The following is a 22707-nucleotide window of genomic DNA, read 5'->3' as shown; positions in this document are numbered from 1 at the left end:
TAGAGCTGTGGCCTCCACCAAGAGGTCAAACCTATTCCCAGAGTGGCAAGCATAACTCCTCCCTTCCTAGAAGATTCTAAAGGTATAAAAACTGCCAGCTAATCTCCCAGAGAGCAGAAAATGCCCAAGTATCCTCGGGAGAATCCCTCCCTGTTCCCAGGAGTCATTTCCCAGGTCTTTCCAAAGACAGAGGCCACCTCGTGGAATGTGCCATCAGATGCTGCCTGGGAGGTGAGGAGGCCCAGAGTTGGGGAGGGGAAGCACTATCTCTCAGCACTCTCATTTCTGAGCCGTTTGTTTGGCTTGGACAGATTTTGGTCCCCAGTTGAGTCAACTTCACCTTATTTGTCTGGATCACCTTGCAACAAGTAAAGCAATTTTCACCTCATAGGTCAAGAGAGTAACTCCTGAAGTGTGACCGGCCACAAAACTACCCTGAGGGCTTATGCCCTCTCAAGAGAAAGCTTAACGGACCCAGAGAAGCGACTTATTTTTAAAGAGTAGTCGCCACACTTACAGGTTTGGTACCACAGGAGCAAAAAGTAATTGGTTCTTGCAAGAAGAGTGTTTTATTCCGCATTCTAGAAGACATTCTTGGGGCCATTTAGAATTACCTTCACTCTTCAGGGAGACACCATTTGGCATAGGGATGTAAATGAGGATGGGGAAGGTCTAGAGAGGGAAGAGAAAAGAGCCAGCCTGACACACTGTTATTAGCAACAAGAATGAAGTCTCTCTCTCTCTATGAGTCATTTGCTGGGGCTGAGTCCTTTAAAAGACAGATAATGCATTTCTTTTAAAAAGTTCCTCCTCGAGAGGAGGGAAATCAAAGAGCTCTTTAAAACAGAGCTGCTTCTCCACAAGCTCATTTGCAAGTGCAGAAATCTGACCACTCCACCCTGCAGCCAGGAGAGCTGCAAGTGAGACTGGGTCAACTAGTCTTTTGACAGAGACATGGGATACAGAAAAATACTGCCCTATTATTTAAAAAAAGAAAACAGCTCAAGCATAGCGGTAAAGAGCAAGGGTTTTACACTTGACTCAGAGTTGAGGAGGGGTGGGGGCTGGGGCAAGCAGGCGAGCGCAGGTCCTGCCTGAAATGGGAGTGGCTCCTCTTGGGCTCCGGTGGACCACTGGCATACAGGAACATGCACTGGGCTTTGCCCCGTCTTCCCAATTTGCAAAAGATACTGAATAACCAAAATTGCAAGTGCCTTCTCTCAATTCTTAATTATCAGCTCTAGTTTACTTTTTAAACACTGTAAATAAAATAAGTGTGTAGGCTGCAACCTCTGCCCTAAAGACTCAGGGCTGAAATAGGAGATGTCACGTTCTCTGTAGACCTCAGGGACTGAAGGAACAAAGAGGCTGTCACTGGCCAGCTCCCTCAAGATCCAGCGCTGGACTGAGGATCTGTCCCGTCTGAGGTGCCAAGGCCAGTGAGGGGTTTGAACCATCTGATGACATGGGGGATTAGTGGTCAAGCAGTTAATGTAGGGAAAATGCCCAGCCCCCTACAGCAGATCCCATATGGGGGACTTCCTGAGCCCCTTTCACCGCCAGCCAGGAGAGCTGTAATTACCCAGAACAATGCCCAAAGTGTCTGTCTTCCTTCTTCCTTGTCTTAGTGAAATCCTAATCACTCTTTAAGACCCAGCTCACATGTCACCTCCTCTGGGACACCTTGCTCAATGCTTTCCATTGAATCTAATCCCTCCCTCCCTCCCTCCTTCATGTTCCACAACAGTCCAGATAGATCCACCAACTAGAGCACCAGGTGACACATGGAACAACATATTGGGAACTCCATGAAGGCTGGGGTTGAAGGTCAGGACGGAGGTCACCATTACTGAGCAATTACCACGGGCTTGGTGTTTCTCGGCCACTCTCTTATTTTTATCTCATGTGCTCTGAGGTAGACAGGCTCTTTACAGAGAAGAAAGTGAGGCTCAGGGAGTTTCAGTCACCTGTCCACAGTCAAGCAGCTGGAATGAGACCACTGAACTTGAATCCAGCCCTGGCTCACACTGAGCCTGTGTTTTTCATACCCCAGGGCCCAGCCCAACGCCATAAGTATTTGTAATTAAAGAAACAACAAAAGCAAGTTCTATTCTATAAGACTTGTTAAGAAGATAAAACGTGGAGTTCTGCAGAGGTTGAAATGTGTGCGCGCCCTACGACAGAACTCTAGATGAACAAGCGTACTGGCGTGAAACAACCACAAGGACATTTGGTTAACGAGAAAAACGAACGTATGGAAGAGTGGGCACTGTGCACTGCCCTCTGTGTAAGGGTCTGTAGGTTCCAGCTCAGGTTCCCCCAAAAGCAGATCCCAAGTCAAGGATTTGGGAGCAAGTAGTTTATTTGGAAGGAAATTACAGGAAACCGTGTAAAAGGAGTGGGGAAGTGAGTCAGGGAAGGGAATAAAGCTAATAAAGGGTGTATTCATGAGCAGGTTTCCACTCTGGACAACCGAGATGGGATTCCTCCGGGGACCTCTGGGAGACTGTGTGAACACGTGTCAGAGGCCAGAGAAAGCTTCTTTTGGAAGAGTAGGAGAGGGAAAGGAGGAGAAGGAGAAGGGCGAGGGGGGGCAAGATGGAGGCAAATCGGGAGGGGGAGGAGGGGAACAGCAGAGGAGGAGCAGGGAGAAGGGACACCCCTGACTACCTGGGCACATACACCTAGAAATCGCCCAAGCCAAACATTAATTTTAGGAACCCCTGACTCAAGCTGGCCAAGGCTGGGCTTACTTGTGGAAGAGAAGGCCCCCACAGCAGACACAAAGGCTTGTCTACCTCATTTAAGGAAAGCTCATGTCTATTTTTGATAGCTTGCGTGGTTAGCTGCTCCGTTTTTCATGCCATCGTCAGCTCTGAGGTTTCTGGCCCAGGTTTCAGTGGTCATCCATGAAGAAAGCTTCAAGTTCCCACAGCAAGTTAGTGCCAAACTGAAATTCAAAAGGCACGAGAAACCAGTGCCACTGACACTAGCTAAGCTTCATCCAGGCAGCTTAGATGGGAATATCCTCCCTGGCCTCCTTTCTTAGCTATTCAGAAGAGCCCGTATGAAAAGCAACAACATCAAGCCAGTGTAATGCTGAAGATAGTTTTGCCTAAATTGTGTTGGTGCTTGTTTATTTTCAAGGAATATCTGTAATAATGCAGTATCATAAGCCATTGCTCATCTATTCCCCTGTGTGGGCTCGTCTCGTCCCTCTTATGTGGCTAAACAGTAGAACCCTTTACACACTGATCATTTCCTTCCTTTCTGTGCAATCTCTCAGTTCATACATGACTATGTGAACTCCCCGCATCTGCTTCGTTACTTTGGTCCACCATCTGGGGGATCCCAGGCAATATGGTTATGTTGTCATGGGCAGGAACACTACTAGAGAGTGAAAACTAGCTAGAGGATAAAGGGATGGTGGGGGACTTTAGCACCCCCATGAGATAGCTACATGAGGGCTGGGGCCTTGTTCATTCACCACTGCCTGCCAGGGTACACAGAAGACCTAGAATAACACTTGGTACATAGAAAACCTTCATTCAATATTTGTTATATAAATAACCTCCATCAGCAGCATGCTCATCTCCCAGATAAACTTGAAGTCCAAGTAAAAGGAGTAAGCTTACTCTGCAAACACAGGCTGGGGACAAGACCCCTGCCACCCAACACCCTTCCCGCTTTCAACCAGACCATTCCACCTCCCATACAGACATTCTAGAGCTTCCACTGAATCACACACACATGCGCACACCTACCCCAGACACCATCCTGTCTCCATTCACACACTCCAGCCTCCAGCTAGGCATCCAGTATGAATGAGCAAGTGGTGGTTTTTGAAATGTCTGGACTCCTGGATTCCTATAGCTAGAAGTTCCCTCCTGGGCCTGTATGCCCTCTCTTCTACCTTATGGATCAAAAGATGCACACTCAAGGGCTAGCCAGCCTTGCACCGACATAACCCGTAGCATGACAGACAGCAGTAGGCGATACATGAGGAAGGGGCTTGCTCCAGTTCCCACAGCAATGACAGAATCAAGACCAAAAGGTGCTAACAGAAGAGGGAGCTAAGCTGGCTTTTAAACTGTACCTTGCTTCTTCACAATCAGGCTCCCCACAGCGCTAAACTGGTCAGGAGCAGTAGAAGTTTCATTTTGAACAGTTTAGGAGCCAGCCTGGTGGTGTAGTGGTTAAGTTTGGCACTCCATTTTGGCAGCCCAGGTTCGTAGGTTCAGATCCCAGGCACGGACCTACACACCGCTCATCATGCCATCATGCCAGTGGCGGCATCCCGTATACAAAGTAGATGAAGATTGGCACAGATGTTAGTTCAGGGCCCATCTTCCTCACCAAAAAAAAAAAAAAAAAAAAAATCAGTTTACAAATACACTACTGTGCTTAATCAGTGCTGCGAGACTGCAAAGAGCAGGGCCACTTATCTTATTTGTTGCTGTATCTCCAGGGCCCCACTCAGCATCTGGCATACAGCGGACACTCAATAAGTAGGGGTGAATTGAACAGAATCCACCTGAATAAGGAAGACAACTAGTTGAGGGCCTGCTAGGTGCCAGATACCAAGTGATATGATTTATATGTTATTTCATCCAGTCCTTGTATCACCTCTAGGATAAACATCATTCTCCTTTCACAGATGAGGAAACAGAGATTCAACAGAATTGATGAGTGATAGAGGCAGATTTCAAACCCAGATCTGAGTGACACAAAGAGAATTCTTCCAAACATCCACTGCCTTTTTTAAATGTTCTGATTCCCTGGAGCATTGCATCCTACAAGGTGCTCCCAGCTCCAGATGCGTTGGGGGCCCTATGTAATTTGGAATGTTAAATAATTAGAAGTTGCGGTGGTGCATCAAAACATGAGGGCACCTGGACCAAAGAAATGATGGTGACAGCATTTTGCTGGCTCTCGTTAGGGTGACAAATGGGCGGTTCACCCAGTGGGACCCAGGGTGGGAGAGAGCTTTTATGCTCACTTGCACTTTGAAGAAAAGATCTGAGCACAATGCCGGATGCCCCTCCACATGAATTATGGCTCAGGCAAGAAACACAACAAAGCAATTTGCCTCTGTAACTAATTCCTCTTGTCTGGAGCACTGAAGGAGCAATACTTTAGCAGCCAGTGAGTTGGATAATTGGAAATAAGGGCAACTCTCTGAGCAGGCTGAGGAAGGCTGGTTTTTATCAACCTCAGAGCTATTTTTTATAATCAGTGTCTATGTGCAAAAAATAAAATAATAAATACAGAAGGAGAATAAGCAAGCCTTCCTCATCCACCAACACAAATCTTTTTTTTTTTTTAATACTACTTTGACGCTCTAAAATAATAGTGAAACTTAGCTTCTTGGCTTTGGCAGGAATCTTGGAGATAGGTTATCAAACTCACACTTCTGCAGAGTGAGCAAAATTTTGCCAGAATCAATGTTCTTTCCAATATAGACAGAGAGGCCACAAGGCCAGAACATTTCTGTAAGGGATTTTTATCTTCTGACTGCTAAGCAAGAGCCAAGCTCCTCTGTGCTTTTACTGTCACTTGCTGACTGGTAATGCTGGCAGACCTGTGTGCCTGGGGATTCGAAAGATGTGTATACACACACACACACACACACACACACCCCACTGCCAAACTCAGCCCCCTTCTCCACATCCTACCTCATCCTTTTGTGATATCAACCAATTTGCACCCCAAACCAAGCCAACTTCCAGCCCACGGTTTAGAAAGTATCGTGGAGCCCCACAATAAGAATCTGCATTTATACTCCAGGCAATTTCTCATTCCCCAGCTCATCAAATCATTTCTGATTTATGTAGCCAAAGATTTTTAAGTGTAAGAGCTGTGGGAAAAATTACGGGTTGGAGTCTTCCCTTGGGTGAATGATGAAGGAAACCTAGTCCTGGAGCAGAGGTCTTTTTCCAATTAGAGATTTTACACATTATGCAACAATTCAGGCATAACCTTGGGTACTGCATATAATATAGAAAGATAGAAAATATTCCATTCACAAAATCTTTTGGGGATGAATGTTGCATTTACTCTGAAGAAAGGCCTTGAGACCCTGCTGAGGGTCAAAGGTAAGCCTCCCAGAGCAAGCTCAAGACAGCGAGGTGATCAAGAAATTACTCTGTGTAATAAAGGAGCAAGAAATTTGAACTTCCTGGAGGGGGATAAAGGAGGAAAGAAGTTGATGCTGTCTGGCAGAAAGGAAGGAGGAAAAAAGGAAACTTCCCAGGTAATAGGGTGACCACGGAGTGGGTTTGAGGCAGAAAATGTCTAACGTGGAATTTTCAACACTGACTTTTCAATTATTCTAAATAAAATATAGATATTGTAACATAGCTCCCTGCTCAGCAACCTTCAGTGGCTTCCAGTTGCTTCCAGGAAACAATTCGAAAGCCTCAGCCTGCTGTCCAAGGCCTTCCCACTCCAGACTGGCTCCAACAGTTTCCCAGCTCCTGAGTCAGTACCCCATCGATGAGGATACTGCAGGCTGGTGGATCAGGGCAAGGGGGCTCCAGCCCTGGTCCAGATCATCCTACTTTGGGCAACCTCTGGGTTCCTCGCTCTGCTCCAGCGTGAAGTGAGAGGGTTATGCCAACTGACCTCTGAAGGCCCTTTTTTCTCCACACTCCAAGAGGGTACGTGACTTCTCTAGAGCGTCCACCCCCACCAGCCTCTCCTCTTCTCTCGCTCTCCTTCGTTATCACTAAATCACACTATTGCTCACTCAACTCACCTTTTCCTGCTTGTCCTCCTCCTCTTTGAGAACTACCCATCCTTTGAGTCCCAGCACATTTCGCACTAATTAAAATCCCCAAATGCCACAGCACACAGCATCACGCCCTTCTGAGAACTGCTATGGCCCTCGCCATCTGGATTGTCGCTTGTTTGTTCTGCCCACTGCTTTACATCATCGCTCAACCCTTCCACACAGCACTGTCCTGCTCATCTGGATCCTAAACCCTCTGAAGCCTAAAACAATTTAATTTTATTATTGTTACTATTCTGGTATCACCAACAAACTGGTACATTCTGAGTGCCAAATAAATACTAAATAAGCAAATGAACAGTCAATTAATTGGCCTCTCTCAAGCAGGCTGATTTTTTGGCTCAGATCCACAGGCTCCCTTTAATTTAGAACTTTCCCTTTAACTTTCTGAAACTCCACCTGCTTGAGAAAAAGTTGACTGCTTTTCTGCTGAGCCCTTTAATCCAGATTTGTGACAGCAAGGGAACCTATATCAGCCCAGGGCATGTATTTATATGTGTACACGCAAAGTGAAGGAGTGGATGTTCGTTTACAAACTACCGAATAAATAGCTCAGTAATGGTAAAGAATGGATTCCCACAATAGCTGGAATGAGATGCCTTGCCTATTTGGAGGGTCACAGTAAACAGTGAGGGGGTGTCTTTCTTCCACTCCCTCCTTTGGGGAAGCCATGTTCTGTCACTGGCACGTGAGCTCCTTGGGAATGGAACCCTGGTCTGTCTGCCTCATTCACTGCTGTGTGCCCTGGCACAGATGGGCACTCGATGGGTGGGGTAAAGGACTGAATTAGTGAACAGATACAAGCACATTGAGAACCGTGGAGGATGTCCACAGCCTTCTCACTGACGGCCCCCATCGGATGGTGACTGTTGTGGGGTTTCTGTTGAGGAGAAGTGGGGGGATAGGAGATGTTGCTCACTGGAGGATGTTCAAATTCTGGCCGTCTGTTTCCTATTAGCAAAACGCTGCTGATGATTCCTACCTTGCAAGTACAGGAAGATATAGGGCAGGGCCTCGTGCATGGCCCATGCCAGGCTGCAGCCCACAGGCTTTGAGCTTCTGACATTCAAATACATTTAAAATGATGCCAGCTTCGCTGCAGGCTTGAGTAGGGTCTCAGGAGACCTCCATATGTGTGGATGAGACACAGCTTCCCTCAGATCTGGAATAGGGTCTTCAGGCCCACAGCAGCAGGTCTCGGCCTTGCCCTGGAAGAGAACACCGTTCTTCAGGTGTAAGAAGGCCACACCCTGCCAGCACTGTTTCTGAATGGGCTGTCCAGTGGTGGGGCTTGTTCATATGAGACACTCACTCTCACCTGTTCCTTCTCTGCCCTGCAACACAATACCCACGGGATGGCTGGCCAGAGCAAGCCGTCAAAGCGTGGACTTTTTGTTCAGGCCCAAACTAACTGACCCTAACACAATCAAACTCGAGACCGTGGCAAAGGTCTAAGCGTCTCACTCAGGGCAGAAAAGGTGCAGTCACATCCAAAGGAGCTGGGAGAATCTGGGTAGTAGAGCACAGTGGTTAGTTACAAGCATGGACACTGGAGCCGGACTCCCTGGGCTTGAAATTCGCCTCCACCACTGCTAGATGAGTGACCTTAGGCAAGTTTCCCAGCACCCCCTGCATTAGTTTCCTCTTCTGTAAAGCCCTTGTCTTTCTGGTTGTTAGGCCAGGTCATACATACTCAAAGTGAAAGGGTAAATGAACCACACTTACTCAGTGGGGCTATGTACTACAAAGGCTGTCATGAGAATTAAATATGGTAATACTTAGCATGCTCGTCTCAGTTATCTATTGCTGTGTAACACATCAACCCAAAAGTTAGTGACTTAAAACAACATTTATTTGCTCATGGTTTTGCAATTTGGGCAGGGCTTGGCATGGATGGTTTGTCTTTGCTCTGCGTAGTGTCAGCTGGGTGGTTCCATTGTGCCAGAGAATCAAAGGTAGCTTCACCCACATGTCTGGCACCTAAGCTAGGAAAGGCTGGAGTGGCATGGGGCTGGCTGAGTTTCTCTCTTTTTCCTCATGGTCTCTCACCCTCCCAAGTATTTGGACCCCTTTGCATGGCTTTCAAGAAAGCAAAAGTAGAAGCTGTGGGTCTCTTAAGGACAAGGCTGGAAACTGACACAGCATCAAGTCCACGCATTCTCTCAGTCAAAGCAAGTCACAAGGCCAGCCCTGATTCAAAGGGTGGAGAAATCGAAGCCCACGCCTCGATGGGAGGAGTGGCTTGTGAATCCAAGGAGGGCTGGAATTGTTGGCTGCTGCATTTGCAGGCAACGCACCACAGCACTCACTCTATAGTCATGACCACAAGGAAAACCTCAAGTCTAAACGCAGGGATGGGCAGGGAAGTAATAACGCTCTTGACCTGAACTATCTCAAGTGACCATGGGCTAAAGATAAAACACCGAGCTACAGCAAAGTGAAGTGCAAATCCCAGGACCATCACTTAACGTGCTGTGTCATGTTGAGCAAGTCACCTTATACTATATACTTAACATACCCAAATGTCCCCCTGCTCTCATGTGGGAGGAAATCTCACACAGCAGGTAGCACATAGCAGATGCCCTGCCATTTGTAGGTACTCAACATTTCTGGAATGAATCAATTCTAACATGATTTGTTGAATGGATGAACAAATGATTCAATCAATAAATCAGTGAATTGAATTAGTGAATAAATGGGGGGAAAAACTCCAACAACTAGCTACTCTCCAGGACTGATGAATTCAATTCCCAGAGGAACAAGTTATATCACGGATCCTCTAGGGGCTCAAGCTAAACGTCTCTGAGTCCCAAGACCCCTTTACCAGCTGAGTGACCTTGGGCAAGGTAAGTGTCTTGCACATAGTAGATGTTCAGTTAATACTTGTGAAATTCGTGGATTCTAAAATGTTTGTTAACTAGTTGAATGAATCAGTGAATGAACAAAAAGATGATCTCTACAACCAACACTCCCCCCCACCTCCACCCCCTGCTGGTGAACTCTGCCCCCTAAATGTCCTCCCTGTTGGAAACACCACTTGGTGGAAATTTCCCTTCCTCCCCTCCTGCTGCTTCTCTAATATGGCAGCTGCCGGACTCAGCCAGACATTGTCAGCCCACTGGATAAGGAAGTGCAGTTTTCACTTCTTTGCAGGTACAGAGTCTGCCCTCACTTAGGCTTCATTCCTGAGTATGCAAGTCCTGGCCCAGCGTCCAGAAAAGCTGAAGGTCTGAGTTTTGCACGGGGTCTCTGCAGGCCTCCTTGGCTGCAGTTAGGTTGAGCATCTGTTGTGCTTCTACCTCGCTAGGCACCCCCTTGAGCTGCCTCCAGCAGCAGCAAGAGCAGCAATGAAACACCAGTCAGTCGTGTCCCCTAACGTTCCACTAAATCTTTAGCATCCCGGGAGGTGTTCTGTACACTTGGGGCAACACTTATCTAATGCTGTTACATCTACTACTACAACCACCACTATTAGGACTTCTACTACTACTTCTACTACTGCTTCTACTACTATTACTTCTACTACTCCTTCTATTACTACAACTTCTACTACTATTACTTCTACTACTGCTTCTACTACCACTACTACTACTTCTACTTCCACTACTACTATTACTTCTACTGCTGCTTCTATTACTACAACTTCTACTACTATTACTTCTACTACTGCTTCTACTACTGCTTCTACTACTATTACTTCTACTACTATTACTTCTACTACTCCTTCTATTACTACAACTTCTACTACTATTACTTCTACTACTGCTTCTACTACTTCTATTACTGCTTCTACTACCACTACTACTACTTCTACTTCCACTACTACTATTACTTCTACTGCTGCTTCTACTTTTACTACAACTTCTACTACTACTACTACTACTGCTACTTCTACTACCACTTCTACTTCTACTACTACTACTTCTGCTACTACAGCTTCTACTACTACTTCTACTACCACTAATAATAATAGTACTAATAATAATCGTAAGTCTCAAAAAATTTGTACTCATTATTTTCTTAATTCTCTCGTTAACTCCGTGAAATAGGCGTAATTATAATCCCAAATATATGGATAAAGTCTTGAAGCCCAGAGAGGTCAGGTGACTTGCCCTAGTCCCACATTTCTCAGCATCAAGAAGTGATCTTTAGCCCAAGTAGCCTGACCTCAGGGCACATCACAGCCAGGACTACACAGTTCTCAGCTATTCATCTGTCTCTCCCCTTAGATCAGGAGCTCCTTGAGGGCTGGGGCTGCTTCTGCCTCATCCCTGAGGCCTCAGTGTTCTCTCCCTGGCACAGAGAAAGTGTCCAGTGGAAGATGTTAACGATGAATGAGGGCTCTGTGACCTGACACACAGGGCCATTCATTCAATGGCATTAACCATTTGAGAGAACATCCCATCCATCTGTCAGGCCTCATTGCTCCACTGGAAACGGTATTCTAAAACCTGGCCCAGGGACATAATTATCTTTTGGCTCTAGGAGATACTCAATTCATCACCCCTGGCCATCACAGGAATTGGATTGGGTTGGGCTGAGATGCAACAAGACAGATTAGATTCTTCAAAGCTGCCTTTATTTTTTTAAGGTCCTCTTTCTTTCTCTCTCCTCTCTTCTCTCACTCTCTTTTCCCCTCTTGTCTGGTAGTACACAAGTGCCAAATACTCAAGCTTGCCACATTGGGGTAAACAATGTCTGCTTTAATTTATACCTGTCTGCCATTTCTACTGGGAAGCACGCTCCACAGAGATGTCTCCCCACCTTGCCTCATCCCTCTCCCTCTTCCTTAAGCTGCTACCTGTTCAGGTGCACAACCCAAACAAGGATGGGAAGAACCCCCAGAGGAAACCCAGGCACCTTTTCCTGAATGAACCTCAGCCACCCAGGATGAGTGCAGCATGTGGCTGGATCCCACAGGAGATAGTCTGGGATGGTGCCTGAACACCTAGAACATGTCAGGTGAGGTCCTCGATGTGCCAGGTTGTGTGCTGGAGACTTCCACACACACTATTTCATTTAAGCCCACGACAGGTCAGGGTATTATTAATGCTTTGTGTACAGGCGTGAAAGCTGAGGCCAGGAGCGCACAAATCTTAAGAGGCTAGCATTTAAACTCTAATGAACTTGCTCGCATCCCAACCTCTTTCCTCCTCGCCTTGGAGAGTGTGAGATGAAGCGGAGGTCATGTCTGAGTATGTGGAAGTAAAGAGAGAACAAGGCCAAGTAATGAAGAATACAAACATGTTAGCCACCTTGGGAAATTGATCTTATTTCTGGCATGACTAGTCCATATGGAAAAAGATGGAATTTTTTCAATATGAGAAATCTTCCAGGAACACTCAAAGTGTGACCCATGAACCACCTAGGGAACTGGTTAAAATGCAGATTCTTTTGTCCCACCTCAGATCAACTGAATCAAAATCTCTGGGGGCCTGGAAATCTCCATTATTAACAAGCCTTTCCACCCCCTGGGATTCTGATGTCCTCTGAAGTTTGAGAACCTTTGTCCTAGAGGCAAAGGATGAGGTCCACTGCCCTGGAAAGACAGTAGGCCCTGGTGGTGGGGGAGGGACCACCACACACACAGTTCTCCCAGTTGCTGCAGGAGGTCCTTGGGACACAGGCCCAGAGAACCTTCCTCCCAACAATGCTGGGCCTCCCTCTTCAGGGAAATACTGAACTGAGCCTTCTCAACGCCAGAACCATTGAATCAGCACATGCACTTACCAGCTTCAGACACATGAAGCTAAAGGTCAGAATCTCTAGAAAATTAACTTATTTTGTCTTAAATTAGAAGACTCTTGTAAACAGAATTTTCTAGGGCTAACTCATCTCTACCCATTCTGCTTGCTATGCAGGGAGGTTAACTGGGAAAAGGAAAAGTGTCAATGCATGAGCTATTATCTACAGTTTCAGGTGTTTATAGTCTTGTCCCCTCTGCCAGAGAAGTTTCTTGACAAGTCTCAGTATCTGCACAGAGCAGCAGAGTGTAAAATTTCACTAGATCTTCTGTGAAATTCTAGCAAACCAAGGGATAATTTTTTAACTCAAAAATTCGATTCTCTTCTTATCCTCCAATCTTCTCATTGGTTCGATTCCTCCAGTCCCTGCCGTCCCAGCCAGCCATCAGCCCACCTGACGTCAAACCGGGGCAGAAAGCACTTTGGTCAAAAGCATCTCTCTTTCTTCTTCTTTTGTCAGAGGGATGTAAAGGTTTGGCTTTTAAAATGTTCCCCAAGTTGAAAAATGTGATATATAAACTCAGTACCCAGAGAAATGAAACTTGCTTTAGTGTAGATCTAGCCATTTTCTATAATTTGTGGGAAGGGCAAAAAACATATTGAATTTCATATAATTTTTATCATGTCATAAAGTGAAAAGCCACTTTCCATTTATAAGACGAACTCTGACAGGCTGCTGGGTCCCCTGGAAGAAGGCCAAGGCCGAAGAGCCAAGAACAGAGCTGGGCATTCTCTGGGCTGGGACATTTCCTGGGAAAAGGAGACTAGGAAAATGATTCAGGCAAATCACTACATGGTATAAAAACAATGCAGGCCCTTTGCTGTCTTTGGGAAATCATGTCTTACAGGTTGTCAACTGATCCGGGATGGTGATGCTTGGATCTTTTTTCAGTTGTGTGTTGATCATTTAGGGATGTGAATGCTACCGTGGCAGGATTTCTTGGCCCAGTCTCTCCTCTGGGACAGGGCTCCTAGGACTTCACAAATAGAGCTGATTCAACTCTTTGCCAGGTGCCAGGACCTTGGCTCAGAGATAAAGATCAGCTCACTCACCTCTGGAGCTTTGCTCTATTGGCATGGCCTAGAAGCTTTGAGAAATGGACTCCTGCTGTACACATGTGCTGGTTTCTATGGCAATGGTCATCAAGGCTTGGGCCAAGGGTATCAGGCTTAGTGAGTCCCTAGAGAGACTAAAGACAACTCCCTACCTGGTGCCTTCCCAAGAAGGATCGTTTCTCTTCCCTGACCTGGCCTCTGATAGTCACTGACAACTCAGTATAACGCTCATGCTTCTGCTTCCCAAATATATCCCACAAATTCCAGCTTGTAACAAGCTGTTTTTCTGCCTCCAAATAAGACCACATCACAATGTAGCAAGTTGAAAAGACAGCATGCTTTACCTCATGGCTTTCTTGCAATGGAAAGTTATTTACACTTAGCTTACACAGCGCTGTGCCAAGCGCTGTCCTAGGCACTCAACATACACAATTTCATTCTTCAAATCAGTCCCACAAAATCAGTGTTACAATCCCCATTTCACAGATAATGAAACTGAGGGCCAAAGAAGCAAGTAGCATGCCTGATATTCCACAGTTATATATGGTGGATCCAAGATGGGAACCCAGTTCTTCCTCATTTCACCAAACTCATTCTATCTTTCCATCACTCCCTGCTGCCTACCTTGGATGACAGGTTACCTTTATCTTCCTTCTCGGAGTAGTTAATAACTTTTCAAAAGTCTTGTGTTGTTTCCAAGCTTCTTCTCTGTGTTTTAAACTATCATATCTCCTTTAAACATTTCTGTTGAATTAATATTTTTTAGTTCTTTCTCTATCACCCCTTTCTGAACCATCTTAACTTTTCCACCTGTCTCAGTAGAGCCCTCAATGAGAAATATTGTCTTAATGAGACTAATGGCAGTTTTCAAATTTGTACTTTTCAGTTCCACAACATGTCAAGATCATGGCCTTCGGGATACCTCATGCAGACATCTTTGGGTTATATTTATTCCGACAATTATCTTCTGGGTTTCGATCTTCTGAAGGAAGCAGTGGTGGAGGAGGACTGAGGAAAGATGGGCAAAATAATAAACATAAATTGTCTGGAATAATTAAACAATCTGACGTATCAACATGTAGTGGAAATAATAGGACTCCATCTTATAAAATACTCTAAAGCAACAGATGAAGAGTGCTCACTGAATATCATAATTCAATGCTAATCTATCATTTTGGATGAAGGCTGGCATCTTTATCCACTTGCAAAATTTTCCCAAGTGCCAGCATCCTAAGCCAATGATCACAGCAAATAGGCTGCCTCCTAAGTAAATTTCACATCTACAAACTTGATCATTGCATTTTTCACGCATTAACCTGCAGAAAGGCTGAGAATATTGCAGCTATCTCTCAGTGCAGTGGTTACAGTGACAGGGCTAGAGCCGGTTTCAGAGTTTTCTCAATTTTCAAGTGCTGTTATAGAGTTTACCTTTCTCTAGGCTGTGGGTTTATTTATGGCTCCATCCTCTTTTTATTGGGCTTTGTGGTTTCTGCTTTTGCATACAGCTTGGCCTCCATTTACCGGGCTCCGACAAAGGTCGTCATCCAAGCCCCACAGGGAAACAACACACTACCGGGCATCAGGAACTTAGTAATTATCTGGTGGCTTGGGACACTCAAGTTCTTTCTACAAAAGGCCAACTTTTCAATTCATAATAAGCAAGAATGACACCAAATCAGCAACAATTTAGTCCTTGTTAGAGTCACTAACTTTTTAAATCAGAAAGTAAAATTCAGAGGCGGAGTCAAGATGGCGGCGTAGGCAGACTCTGAACTCACCTCCTCCCGTGGACACAGCCAATTTACAACTACTCGTGGAAAAATTACCCCTGAGACAGAACTGAAAACTGGATAAGAGGAACTCCTGCAACAACGGACAATCCTAACTGGGGTAGAAGAGGCAGAGACTCCCTTCTGGAGAGGAAAAACGCCGCCTTCACAAGCCGCCAGCTTCGCGGCCACCGGGAGCAGCTCACAGGTACGCAGCCTCCCTGGAGGCGCGGGGTCCTGAGCCGGGGAACCCCCGCTGTGGGCATTTTGTGGACCCAGCACAATCGAGATGAGTCGCATAATATCTGACTTTGCCTGCTACTAAAGCATTGGGGAGCACCCCCAGAAAACCCGGTTCACAAAGAAACTAAAACTGGCTCTTAAAGGGCCCGCGCACAAACTCACCCGTTTCAGAAAGCATCCTAAAATCACCAGAAAGAAAGGTGCACAGTGCTTTGGTGACAAGAGACTCACCTAATAGGCCCTGAGTGCATCTCGGTGAGGGGTGAGACCTCTCCAGGGACTGGGACATTGGCGGCGGCCATTGTTGTGGCCTGGTGTGAGCGTGCTGACACAGACGCCATTGGAGTTCTCCCTGAGGCCTGCTAGCCCAGGGTCTGCCCCACCAGCTAGAGCACCGATTTAATCCAGCTCAGCCAGGGCAGGCAGCCCACGCTAGAGACTGGCCTCACCCAACAACAAGCCCTCAGGCAACTTGTGGGCCTGCATAGATTGGTGACTGGATTCTCTTCAGCCTGGCAACTGAGCCGACTTGAGCGGGGCAGGGTGTGCACAAGGAGCAGGTGGAGAGTGTGGGGCGGTGGCAGAGTGTGTGGGGCTCCCGCCGTGGAGAGACTGGGTCCGCTTGGGGAGGTCGGGGCGCTCACACGGGGCAGGACTGTGTTGACTGTGTGTGTGGACCTGTGGGCGGCAGGGTTTGTCAGCTGCAGAAGACTTGTGCTTCTCAAAGACCCACATAGGAAGTTTGCCCCACCTTCCAAAGCCTGAAATGATTGGGTGCTCCTGTGCCTGAGGCCAGCCCCACCCAGCTGCAATCCTCAGAGAGCTGACAAGAGACCTAATAGGCTAGAGGCTTACAGCAATTGTAAGGCCCTGAACCTAACAACCTGCCACGCTGGGGGCCTACTCACTTAAAAGAAATACTGCAACACAAATGTGGTATTAGAACTTACAGCCAACTGTGCTGGGGCTCCCCACACCTGATAAAGAGACTGAAGGGCCCACAACAACTACAAGCAGCTGAGCATTACAACAGCTGGCCAGGATCATAACTCAGCCTCCCTGGGCGCCTACAGGGAGAGCTAACAGGCCACAACAGAAGGACACACGTAGCCCACATAGGGGTCACCCCTGGAACATTGAGAACTGAGGGAAGCACACTGGAAGCCTCCTAAGGCATCACTTACATAAGGTTACCTATCCAAAAGCAGGAGACATAGCTGACCTACCTAATACATAGACACAAGCACAGGGAAAGAGGCAAAATGAGGAGGCAAAAGAATATATTCCAAGTAAGGGAACAGGACAAAACCCCAGAAAAGGAACTAAGTGAAACAGAAATGAGCAACCTAGCCGACAGAGAGTTCAAACTAAGAGTGTTAAGGATGCTCACTGATCTGGGGAGAAGAATAGATGAACTCAGTGAGAATGTCAACAAAGAAAGGGAAGATATAAAAAAGAACCAATCAGAAATGAAGAATACAATACTGGAAATGAAAAATTCATTAGAGGGACTCAAAAGCAGAGTAGAGGATACAGAAGAACGGATCTGTGAGCTGGACGAAAGACTAGAAGAAATTACCCAAGGTGAACAGGTAAAAGAGAAAAGAATTAAAAAGAGTGAGGACAGTCTAAGGGACCTCTGGGACAACATCAAGTGCACTAACATCCGTGTTATAGGTGTCCCGCAAGGAGAAGAGCGAGACAAGGGGGCAGAGAATCTATTTCAAGAAATAATAGATGAAAACTTCCCTAACCTAAGGAAGGAAACAGACAGCCAGGTACAGGAAGCACAGAGAGCCCCAAACAAGATAAACCCAAAGAGGCCCACACCAAGACACATCATAATCAAAATGGCCAGAATTAAAGATAAAGAGAGAATCCTAAAAGCCGCAAGAGAATGTCAAGTTACATACAAAGGAAACCCCATAAGGCTATTAGCTGACTTCTCAGCAGAAACCTTACAGGCTAGAAGAGAATGGCACGATATATTTAAAGTGATAAAAGGAAAAAACTTACAGCCAAGAATACTCTACCCAGCAAGGTTATCATTCAAAATGGAAGGAGAGATCAAAAATTTCCCAGACAAGCAAAAATTAAAGGAGTTTGTCACCAAGAAACCAGTGCTACAAGAAATGTTAAAGGGACTGATTTAAGGGGAAAAGAGAAGACCACAAATAGGAAAAATTATCTAGTTCCATGATTAGAACGTAATGGATACAAATGCACAAAAAAGAGGTTAGATATGATATCAAAAACATAAAAGGAGGGAGGAGGGGAGTTAAAGAGTACAGCTTTCAGACAGAGGTCAAACTAAAGTGACCATCAATTTTGTATAGAAGAAGAAAGGAACAGAGAAGGACTACTAAAACACTGAAAAAAAAAAAGGTTAGAAAATGGCAGTAAGTACATACTTATCAATAGCTACTTTAAACGTCAATGGACTAAATGCTCCAATTAAAAGGCATAGGGTGGCTGACTGGATAAAAAAACAAGACTCATATATATGCTGCATACAAGAGACACACTTCAGACCTAAAGACACTCACAAACTGAAAGTGAAGGGATGGAAAAAGATACTCCACGCAAATGGCAATGAAAAGAAAGCTGGGGTAGCAGTACTCATATCAGACAAAATAGACTTTAAAACAAAAACTGTAAAAAGAGACAAAGAAGGGCATTACATAATGATCAAGGGAACAATCCAACAAGAGGATATAACACTTGTAAATATCTACGCACCCAATGTAGGTGCACCTAAATATATAAAGCAATTATTAACAGACATAAAAACAGAAATAGACAGTAACACAATAATAGTAGGGGACTTTAACACTCCACTTACACCAAGGAATAGATCATCCAAACAGAAGATCAATAAGGAAACATTGGCCTTAAACGACACACTACACTAAAACAGATGGACCTAGTAGATATATACAGAGCATTCCATCCAAAAACCAAAGAATACACGTTCTTTTCAAATGCACATGGAACATTCTCCAGGATTGATCACATATTAGGCCACAAAACAAGTCTCCATAAATTTAAGAAGATTGAAATAATACCAAGCATCTTTTCTGACCACAACGGTATGAAACTAGAAATCAACTATAGGAAGAAAATCAGAAAATCCACAAATACATGGAGATTAAACAAAATGCTACAGAACAATGACTGGGTTAATGAAGAAATCAAAGAAGAAATCAAAAAATACCTGGAGACAAATGAAAATGAAAATACGACATGCCAGAATTTATGGGATACAGCAAAAGCGGTTCTAAGAGGGAAGTTTATAGCGGTACAGGCCTATCTCAACAAACAAGAAAAATCTCAAATAAACAATCTAACAATGCACCTAAAGGAACTGGAAAAAGAAGAACAAACAAAGCCTAAAATCAGTAGATGAAGGGACATAATAAAAACCAGAGAGGAAATAAATGAAAAGAGACTAAAAAAATTGAAAAAATTAATAAAACTAAGAGCTGGTTCTTTGAAAAGATAAACAAAATTGACAAACCTTTAGCTAGACTCACCAAGAAAAAAAGAGAGAAGGCACCAATAAGTAAAATCAGAAATGAAAGAGGAGAGGTTACAACAGACACCTCAGAAATACAAAAGATTATAAGAGAATACTATGAAAAGCTATATGCCAACCAATTCGACAATCTGGAAGAAATGGATAAATTCTTAGAATCATACAACCTTCCAAAACTGAATCAAGAAGAAGTAGAGAATTTGAATAGACCAATCACCAGTAAGGAGATCGAAACAGTAATCTCAAACCTCCCCAAAAATAAAAGTCCAGGACCAGACGGCTTCCCTGGTGAATTCTACCAAACATTCAAAGAAGACTTAATACCTATCCTTCTCAAACTCTTCCAAAAAATTGAGGAGTGGGGGAAGCTCCGTAACTCATTCTACGAAGCTGACATTACCCTGATACCAAAACCAGACAAGGACAACACAAAAAAAGAAAATTACAGGCCAATATCACTGATGAACATCAATGCAAAAATCGTCAACAAAATACTAGCAAATCTCATACAACAATACGTTAAAAAGATTATACACCATGATCAAGTGGGATTTATTCCAGGTATGCAGGGATGGTTTAACATTCGCAAATCAATCAACGTAATACACCACATTAATAAAATGAAGAACAAAAATCACATGATCATCTCAATAGATGCAGAGAAAGCATTTGACAAGATACAGCATCCATTTATGATAAAAACTCTGAATAAAATGGGTATAGAAGGAAAGTACCTCAACATAATAAAGACCATATATGACAATCCCACAGCTAATATCATCCTCAATGGTGAAAAACTGAAAGCTATCCCTCTAAGAACAGGAACCAGACAAGGATGCCCACTGTCACCACTCCTATTTAACATAGTACTGGAAGTCCTAGCCAGAGCAATCAGGCAAGAGAAAGAAATAAAAGGGATCCAAATTGGAAAGGAAGAAGTGAAACTGTCACTATTTGCAGATGACATGATTTTATATATAGAAAACCCTAAAGAATCCACCAGAAAACTTTTAGAAGTAATAAACGAATATGGGAAAGTTGCAGGATACAAAATCAACATACAAAAATCAGTTGCATTTCTGTACACTAACAACGAAGTAGCAGAAAGAGAAATTAAGAATACCATCCCATTTACAATTGCAACAAAAAGAATAAAATACCTAGAAATAAACTTAACCAAAGAGGTGAAAGATCTGTACACCAAAAACTATAAAACATTTCTGAAAGAAATTGAAGACACAAAGAAATGGAAAGATATTCCGTGCTCTTGGATTGGAAGAATTAACATAATTAAGATGTCCATACTTCCTAAAGCCATCTATAGATTCAATGCAATCCCTATCAAAGTTCCAACAACATTTTTCAAAGAAATAGAACAAAGAATCCTAAAATTTATATGGAGCAACAAAAGACCCCGAATAGCTAAAGGAATCCTGAGAAAAAAGAACAAAGCTGGCGGCATCACACTCCCTGATTTCAAAATATACTACAAAGCTATAGTAACCAAAACAGCATGGTACTGGCACAAAAACAGACACACAGATCAATGGAATATAATCGAAAGCCCAGAAATAAACCCACACATCTATGGACAGCTAATCTTTGACAAAGGAGCCAAGAACATACAATGGGGAAAAGAAAGTCTCTTCAACAAATGGTGTTGGGAAAACTGGATAGCCACATGCAAAAAAATGAAAGTAGACCCTTACCTTACACCATACACAAAAATTAACTCCAAATGGATTAAAGACTTGAATGTAAGACCTGAAACTGTGAAACTTCTAGAAGAAAACATAGGCAGTACGCTCTTCGACGTCGGTCTTAGCAACATCTTTTCAAACACCACATCTGACCGGGCAAGAGAAACAATAGAAAAAATAAACAAATGGGACTACATCAAACTAAAAATCTTCTGCACAGCAAAGGAAACCATCAACAAAACGAAAAGACAACCTAACAATTGGGAGAAGATATTTGCACACCATACTTCTGATAAGGGCTTAATCTCCAAAATATATAAAGAACACATGCATCTCAACAACAAAAAAACTACCAACCCAATTAAAAAATGGGCAAAAGACCTGAACAGACATTTCTCCAAAGAAGATATACAGATGGCCAACAGACACATGAAAAGATGTTCAAAATCACTATCAGGGAAATGCAAATCAAAACTACAATGAGATATCACCTCACGCCCGTCAGAATGGCTATAATTAACAAGACAGGAAACAACATGTGTTGGAGAGTGTGTGGAGAGAAGGGAACTCTCATACACTGCTGGTGGGAGTGCAAACTGGTGCAGCCACTATGGAAAACAGTATGGAGAGTCCTCAAAAAATCAAGGCTAGAACTACCATATGATCCAGCTATTCCACAGCTGGGTATTTATCCAAAGAACTTGAAAACACCAATTTGCAAAGGTACATGCACCCCTGTGTTCATTGCAGCGTTATTCACAATAGCCAAGACTTGGAAGCAACCTAAGTGCCCATCAAGGGAGAATGGATAAAGAAGATGTGGTATATATACACAATGGAATACTACTCAGCCATAAGAAACGATGAAATCCATTTGTGACAACATGGATGGACATTGAGGGTATAATGCAAAGTGAAATAAGTCAGAGGGAGAAGGTCAAATACCGTATGATTTCCTTCATTAAGTAGTAGATAATAACAACAATAAACAAACACATAGGGACAGAGATTGGATTGGTGGTTACCAGAGGGGAAGGGGGGAGGGAGGAGGGTGAAAGGGATAATTCGGTACATGTGTGTGGTGATGGGTTGTAATTAGTATTTGGGTGGTGAACAGGATGTAATCTATGCAGAAGTAGAAGTACAATGATGTACACCTGAAATTTTTACAATGTTATAAACCAATGTTACTGCAATAAACAAAAAATTTAAAAAAAAAAAAAGAAAGAAAGTAAAATTCAGATTCCTTATTCTGCTTTCCAGGCACTGGGCATTCTGATTCCATCCTCTCTTCCCAACTCCTCTCCCCACTACAGATGAAAGAAGTGATTTGCTCTGATCTAATAGCAACTAGTTATCATTGAACCATTACTGTGTGCCAGACACTGTGTGAAAAGACATTACAGGGATTATCTTGAACTACTCCCAGTCACAGATGAGAAAACCAAGGCACAGAGAGGTTTTCCCGGCATCACACAACCTCCTAGTGGTAGAGTCAGATTTTGAACCCTGGAAACTCTGTTCCCGAATGCTGAGCTCTTTACTATGACATCACTCTGTCTCTCAAGCCCCCCAGGACAGGCCGACCTTTCCCCTCCAGCCACCCAACTTTTGATTGACCTTCAAAGCCCTGCTCACACTCCACTGTTTCATGACACCTTCTCTGACCACTGCAAGGCCACAGTGAATTCTCTCTCTTTGGATCTCCTCAACCATTTGCTGTTACCACACTGGTTCTGGCAATGACCCTCTGCCGCCTTCTATTCTAAGACAGTGGAGTATAGTGGAAAGAAATTCTCCTGAATCACAGACTTGGATTCCAAACCCACCTTGGGCACTTGTTAGCTGTGTGACTGTCCACTCACTCATC

At 44.2% G+C, this 22707-nt stretch overlaps 1 long non-coding RNA gene across 1 annotated transcript in view; it reads right to left on the bottom strand.

The window, feature by feature from the left end:
- The window catches only part of LOC147916895 (uncharacterized), a 152744-nt gene extending 136764 nt beyond the window's left edge, over positions 1-15980 (bottom strand). Inside the window, exon 1 of the long non-coding RNA XR_015552514.1 lies at positions 15834-15980. This is a non-coding gene — a long non-coding RNA (uncharacterized LOC147916895). The remainder of the gene's footprint in view (positions 1-15833) is intronic.
- Positions 15981-22707: the final 6727 nt, after the last annotated feature.

This window comes from Ceratotherium simum, chromosome 6 (assembly GCF_057802395.1).
Source record: "Ceratotherium simum simum isolate JZ-2026a chromosome 6, ASM5780239v1, whole genome shotgun sequence".
Taxonomy (NCBI): Eukaryota; Metazoa; Chordata; class Mammalia; order Perissodactyla; family Rhinocerotidae; genus Ceratotherium; species Ceratotherium simum.
This window is presented reverse-complemented; position numbering and strand designations above follow the sequence as displayed.